The sequence below is a fragment of the Anabrus simplex genome, chromosome 1, assembly GCF_040414725.1.
Source record: "Anabrus simplex isolate iqAnaSimp1 chromosome 1, ASM4041472v1, whole genome shotgun sequence".
NCBI classification, from domain to species: Eukaryota; Metazoa; Arthropoda; class Insecta; order Orthoptera; family Tettigoniidae; genus Anabrus; species Anabrus simplex.
Window position 1 is genome coordinate 1,313,973,755 of NC_090265.1, and position 6,941 is coordinate 1,313,980,695.

Sequence of the window (6,941 nt, forward strand, 5' to 3'; positions counted from 1 at the left end):
TTAGAGGAATTAACCAAACGTGGTGTCGGCAATCGAACCTGGGGTTCTTTGTACTGAATGCATCTAGCTGACAAATTAACCAAGGAGCCGAACTTATCTCCTGTTCATCTAAGAACTAAAATGGAAAATCTTCTGGTATAAATTGAACAGCTAATTGATTAGGTACTGGACCCGATCATGAAAGCTAAAGTCGCTACGTGTGGCAGATAACGGTATCTTCCAACATCCGATTGAACAGGGGATGTCATAACACTCGCAAATTCAATAATAATTTCGTCATATGGGATACATGGTTTATTCTCTTTTATACTAGCATATAATATAAAAGACCATATTATATAAAAGATATAGTTTTTTCTCATAGAACTTCCGAATAGGCTATATTAAGTGCCCTGCCAAATTAAGCTAAAATGGATATTGTGTTTGCCTTTCGAACTCTTGAACAAAACACGTACAGTTGACCATGGAATAAGCACCCTTTCCGAATATGGAGTCCTACAACTTTAAGCGATAGTCCCAGTGCCTTATTGATGCTCAAGGCGAAACTGAAACAAACGGGGAAACTGTAGAAGTCCACATTGAAACGTTATAACTGAAGGTACGGTTTGAATCCGAGCAATGAATACTACTTCGCCTACGGCATGTCCAGTTATGATGATGGCTTCAATAATATTTAACATCAGTTTCTTGGCTGGGAGTCGTGTTCCGTTGCAGAAGGAGGAAGGATTCATATTCCTGAGAAGGATAATCGTTGCCACAATCCTCCGCTCCAAGATGTTCGAGGATAGTCCATGTGACTCCTAGTTGTCCAATAGCTCTGTCGTGCACTTGACAGTCTCATCTGTGTTACACGTCGTGTCGATAGACTTTTACATTTGTAGAACACCAGGTAATTCTTGCAAAGGTTGCTTATTGATGTTGACAAATTATTTTCTTGGAGCAAGAATGTTGCTCTTTGACACAGCCATGCGCGATCGTTGAAATGCTGTGCCCACTTATGACAAATTATTTCAGATCTCTTCGTGCCATAGATTTGTCTGGGCATCGCACATATGCACACAAACAAACATTATGTTGAAAAAATATCCAAACACCATGAAGGGGTTGTGCTAGATTAACGAACGTTGGTAGGCGTATTTATACGTCTGAAAGGTGACGTTAATTCAGATTTCCCACACATCGCATTAGCGTGGCGCTAGTAGTGGTACCATGACGTTGCACATCAGGTTTGCTTTTAATATGGGCTGTACTGTGCGAGAGCGTTAGTCACCTGTGAGATTGGGCGGAGTGACTTGCGAGTGGGTCAAGAATGTTTTTACGACGATAAGTAGGCCAGTATTGACAGCTCACTGCGGTTAAATGAGGCCGTATAATAGGGCTACATGAATGTGGATATTCCTTTCGTGCTATTGCAGAACGACTTGGCAGGAAAGTCTCCACTGTACATTCGTGTTGGCAGCAGTGGTCACGAGAAATTACGCTAGCAGGAAGATCGAAATCCGGGCGTCCCCGTGGCACCACCGAGAGGGAAGATCTCCGTATTCGGCGTATGGCTGTGGCTCAGCGGACTGTGTCTACAGAAGCAATTCGAATGGCAGTTGGCACCACAGTGACGCAACGAATTCTAAAATAATCTGTCAATTTTAGGGCAACTCCTAGCCAGACGCCCTGCGGCGAGCATTCCACTTACCCCCAACCACCACCGTCTTCGACTTCAGTGGTGTCAAGCGAGGGTTCATTGGAGGAAGGAGTGGAGGCCCGTTGTGTTTTTCTAAGTAAGCCGTTTCTGCCTTGATGCCAGTGATGGTCGTGTGTTGGTTAGAAGGAAGCCAGTTGAGCACCTGAGTTCCACCTGTCCGCGGCGGCGCCACACTGGACCTACATCGGGAGTTCTGGTCTGGTAAGGAATATCCTACGACAGCACCTCATGGTTATCACACGCACCCTGTGCACGTCCATCTGGTGATTCGACCTGTTACGCTGCCGTTCATGAACAACATTCCTACGGGTGTTTTCCATCAGGATATGCACGCCCCCATGGCGCTTCTGTAAACCAAAGTACTCTTCAGAGTGTGGATATTTTCCCTTTGCCTGGTCTGTTCCCCGACCTCTTTCCAATCGAGCACGTATGGGACATCATTTGACAACGATTTTAGCGTCATCCACAACCGTCAGTAACCGTCCCTGTATTGATTGACCAAGTACAATACGCATGGAACTCCAACCCGCAAGCTGACATACAGCACATGTACGACATAATGCATGCACGTTTGGATGCCTGCATTGAACAGTCAGGCAATTATTCATGGACCACCATTTCACATTTGCAATGGCTTTTCTCGCGCGGATATTAACCTGTAATCTTGTACCTTTAATCAATTAAATATGTAGCCTCGGCCAAAATTTCCGTATTCTATGTTCCTCACTTCATGGTGTTCGGATACTCCTTTACACCAGTGTACTTCCAAGGCGAAGAATTTTTAGAAACGGGTCAAATCCTGTACGAGATAATCATGATGTTGATTTTAACTACTGTTCTAGGTTTTCGAGGGATACTGTAATAGATCTGTCACATGTAATTCTTCCTGAAATTGAAAAGCAAACAGCACGAAGTATGGCAGTATCTGAAACGAATTAAAATACTGATTACCGTACGATATTGTGCTACAGGGGCAATTCAAAGAAAATTTGGTGACCGCATACATGTTGACAGATGTACGGCATGTCGAATAAAACGCATGACAATTAGAATTTATAGGCTTCAACGAAAAGTTATAACGATACCAGAAAGACTATTTTTACAAACAGTAAAACATGAATTTTATTTGATTCCTAACGCTCCATGTAAGTTTTGTGTTGGACTACAGCCACATGTGAATCTAAAATCCTGGTGAAAGTGAAGTATGTTCTGGAATAGAAAATATTTTCTTTCAATTCAGGCTCGATCTGTTTATATTGAAAGATTAAAAATAATTCATGTAGTCACACGTTGTCCCGGGTCAGTACATGGTAGTACCAAATTTGATGCTTGCTATTTACGTTCTAAATTTGATAACAACGAATTTGCCTATTGTTTTCTACTAGAAAACACCGGCTGTCCACACAGGTCTATTTGATAAGGCATCTGCAAGGTAAAACAGATGGGTTCAAGGTTAGGTCATCCGTGCACTCTATTGCTTCGCATGCAGCGCCTTCTGTATTCAATTGAAAAAGAAGATCCGAGATAGTTCCAAGATTAATTGTTAAAGTCCCCTTCATCTATTGGAGCGTTATATGCGTTATCTGTAACAATAAAATAAAGATCCATTAAGTAACGTTACGTGTTCTTGCAACCCACCTGTCATGAACCGTGATCGCGATGGTAGAGCGATGTTAATAAAACATACTTTTATGTAGCAATTCCTTTCTTTATTTACGGGGACAATATATAATCAAATGGACAAATACAAAGATGCTTCATTCAAGGAGTACAAGAGGATATGTTAGGCAAGATCTCCAACATCCTCCCCACCCTGGTCACTCTCAAGAGGGATGAAAAGTTGTACCAGTCGGCTAATTATGGATCCACCTGGCTGACGTAGGATGACTGTTTTTACCCGCCCGTCACTTCTTTGGAGAAGTTCCTCGATGCGAGCTCTTCTCCACATCAAGCTGGGCAGCACGTCGTCTTGTAACAAAACAACATCCCTTACTCGGAATTTCGGATGTCCACTACAAGGGCACCTAACCTCGTGGTAGTTTCGCAGCTGGAGCAGGTACTTCTCAACACTCAATCAATACTGATCTGCATTTAGGGCAGTCGCCCAGGTGGCAGATTCCCTATCTGTTGCTTTCCTAGCCTTTTCCGAAATGATTTCAAAGAAATTGGAAATTTATTGAACATCTCCCTTGGTAAGTTATTCCAATCCCAAACTCCCCTTCCTATAAATGAATATTTGCCCCAGTTTGTCCTCTTGAATTCCAACTTTATCTTCATATTGTGATCTTTCCTACTTTTATAGACGCCATTCAAACCTATTCGTCTCCTAATGTCATTCCACGCCATCTCTCCGCTGACAGCTCGGAACATACCACTTAGTCAAGCAGCTCTTCTTCTTTCTCTCAATTCTTCCCAACCCAAACATTGCAACATTTTTGTAACGCTACTCTTTTGTCGGAAATCACCCAAAACAAATCGAGCTGCTTTTCTTTGGATTTTTTCCAGTTCTTGAATCAGGTAATCCTGGTGAGGGTCCCATAGACTGGAACCATACTCTAGTTGGGGTCTTACCAGAGACTTATATGCACTCTCCTTTACATCATTACTACAACCCCTAAACACCCTCATAACCATGTGCAGAGATCGGTACCCTTTATTTACAATCCCATTTATGTGATTACCCCAGTGAAGATCTTTCCTTATATTAACACCTAGATACTTACAATGATCCCCAAAAGGAACTTTCACCCCATCAACGCAGTAATTAAAACTGAGAGGACTTTTCCTATTTGTGAAACTCACAACCTGACTTTTAGCCCCGTTTATCAACATACCATTGCCTGCTGTCCATCTCACAATATTTTCGAGGTCACGTTGCAGTTGCTCACAATCCTGTAACTTATTTATCACTCTATAGAGAATAACATCATCCGCAAAAAGCCTTACCTCCGATTCCACTCCTTTACTCATATCATTTATATATATAAGAAAACATAAAGGTCCGATAACACTGCCCTGAGGAACTCCCCTCTCAACTATTACAGTGTCAGACAAAGCTTCACCTACTCTAACTCTCTGAGATCTATTTTCTAGAAATATATCAACCCATTCAGTCACTCTTTTGTCTAGTCCAATTGCACTCATTTTTGCCAGCAGTCTCCCATGATCCACCCTATCAAATGCTTTAGACATGTCAATCGCGATACAGTCCATTTGACCTCCTGAATCCAAGATATCTGCTATATCTTGCTGGAATCCTACAAGTTGAGCTTCAGTGGAATAACCTTTCCTAAAACCGAATTGCCTTCTATCGAACCAGTTATTAATTTCACAAACATGTCTAATATAATCAGAAAGAATGCCTTCCCAAAGCTTACATACAATGCATGTCAAACTTACAGGCCTGTAATTTTCAGCTTTATGTCTATCACCCTTTCCTTTATACACAGGGGCTACTATAGCAACTCTCCATTCATCTGGTATAGCTCCTTCGGCCAAACAATAATCAAATAAGTACTTCAGATATGGTACTATATCCCAACCCATTGTCTTTAGTATATCCCCAGAAATCTGATCAATTCCAGCCGCTTTTCTAGTTCTTCCATCGCCGCCAGAGATCATCCGTGCATTTCATCATCGTGCTGCAACCCGATAAAGATAAAAACAGGAATGATAATCAAAACCCATATACAGCACCAAATGATCACAAGAAGCAAAATACTTACCATCGAGCAGTAGCAGCATTAAATATACCAGCGTAGAGGGCACAGAACACAAAAGGGTAAGGGCAGGATCATAAGTAACTACTTGAGGAGTTGCCAGGCCAATATTGCTAACTACTAAATGAAAGCAAAATTACATTTCAGTAAATTGAACTTTACTTAAAGATTAGGAAAAAATTAAAAAAATGATGAATGAAAATTGAAGAACAAATAATTGAATTTTAAATAACCTCATGAATTATGTATAAAATCAACGTTTTAGCAATAAAACTATGAGTGCGCACTCTGATAACAACGTAAAATATTTTTATATAGTAATAACTAAGTAAATACAAGAACATATACCCCATAAAAATATTATTTAATTCATTAAAATAAGAGAAAAATGTCATCTTTAAAATAATTAAAATCGTGAAAACACCCTCAGATTACAAACTACAGCTTGCATTAGAATCAATAAATGACAAATGTTAGAACGGATCCGTGCTTTAGAAAATTCATTACACCACTGACCAGAGTTTTTGTAAGCGGGTGCACTACCATAAATCTCACTAAACTGAAATGTGTTTCCAGACCCTGTACACAAGGATTTCAATCATCCCAGAAACACGGAATCACGCGTAACATTGATGGCAAAGATAGCCACTCAAATATTCCACCCGCAAATAATAAAAGAACACAAGAGAGAATAGCACGAACCCAAATAAAAATATGTCTCAAATAATTTACAAAACACCACATTTCTCGGCAGGGTGAACCTGCGAGATTGGGTGCTGGGCTCTTCCCTGTTCGCTCGCCGCTACTAAGGGAATCCTTGTTAGTTTCTTTTCCTCCGCTTAATAACATGCTTAAATTCAGCGGGTAGTCTCGCCTGCTCTGAGGTCGTGTTTGGTTTGTGCGTGTCGCACAAAATGTTCGGTCGCTGCACACACAGCACACACTTTCGAGCTTGGTCGCGGAGCAAGGGCGGCGAACCGGCGCCAGCAGACACAAAGACGCTGCGCGGACCAACCCTCCCGTCTCACACACTCTTAGTGGTGGTGTCGACCGGTCCAGCTCCACCGGGGTGAAGCTCTTTTCAGGAGACGCGGCGGCGGCCGTGGCCGCACGAACCGCGACGCTCCCACCCTCCGAACGCAATGTCGCGTTCAGTTTTAGCAACCGACCCTCAGCCAGGCGTGGTCCGGGAACGGAATCCATGGACCGCAATGTGCGTTCGAAATGTCGATGTTCATGTATCCTGCAGTTCACACGTCGACGCGCAATTTGCTGCGTTCTTCATCGACCCACGAGCTGAGTGATCCACCGTTCAGGGTTGTTTTTTTTTTCATTTTTCGATCGTTCTCACCACGGTGAGTGGAGGAGAAACAATCATTTTCATGGGTTTCTCGTCACAGAGCTAAGAAGTGTTTCGAGCATGGGCGTGGCGTTCATTTAAAACCTTCCCGCCAGGCCGAAGCCGCGACGGGTACCCTCCACTGAGCGAGGAGGTAGGTACCCAATGCCGAACGTCTGCGTCG

General features: G+C 42.5%; 1 non-coding gene across 1 annotated transcript; it reads right to left on the reverse strand.

Annotated features, from left to right (window-relative positions):
- Window positions 1-6,583: 6,583 nt before the first annotated feature.
- On the reverse strand, window positions 6,584-6,738 carry LOC137497104 (5.8S ribosomal RNA). The gene has a single exon (XR_011017640.1). It is a non-coding gene; the product is annotated as a 5.8S ribosomal RNA (ribosomal RNA).
- Between the last annotated feature and the right edge of the window lie 203 nt (window positions 6,739-6,941).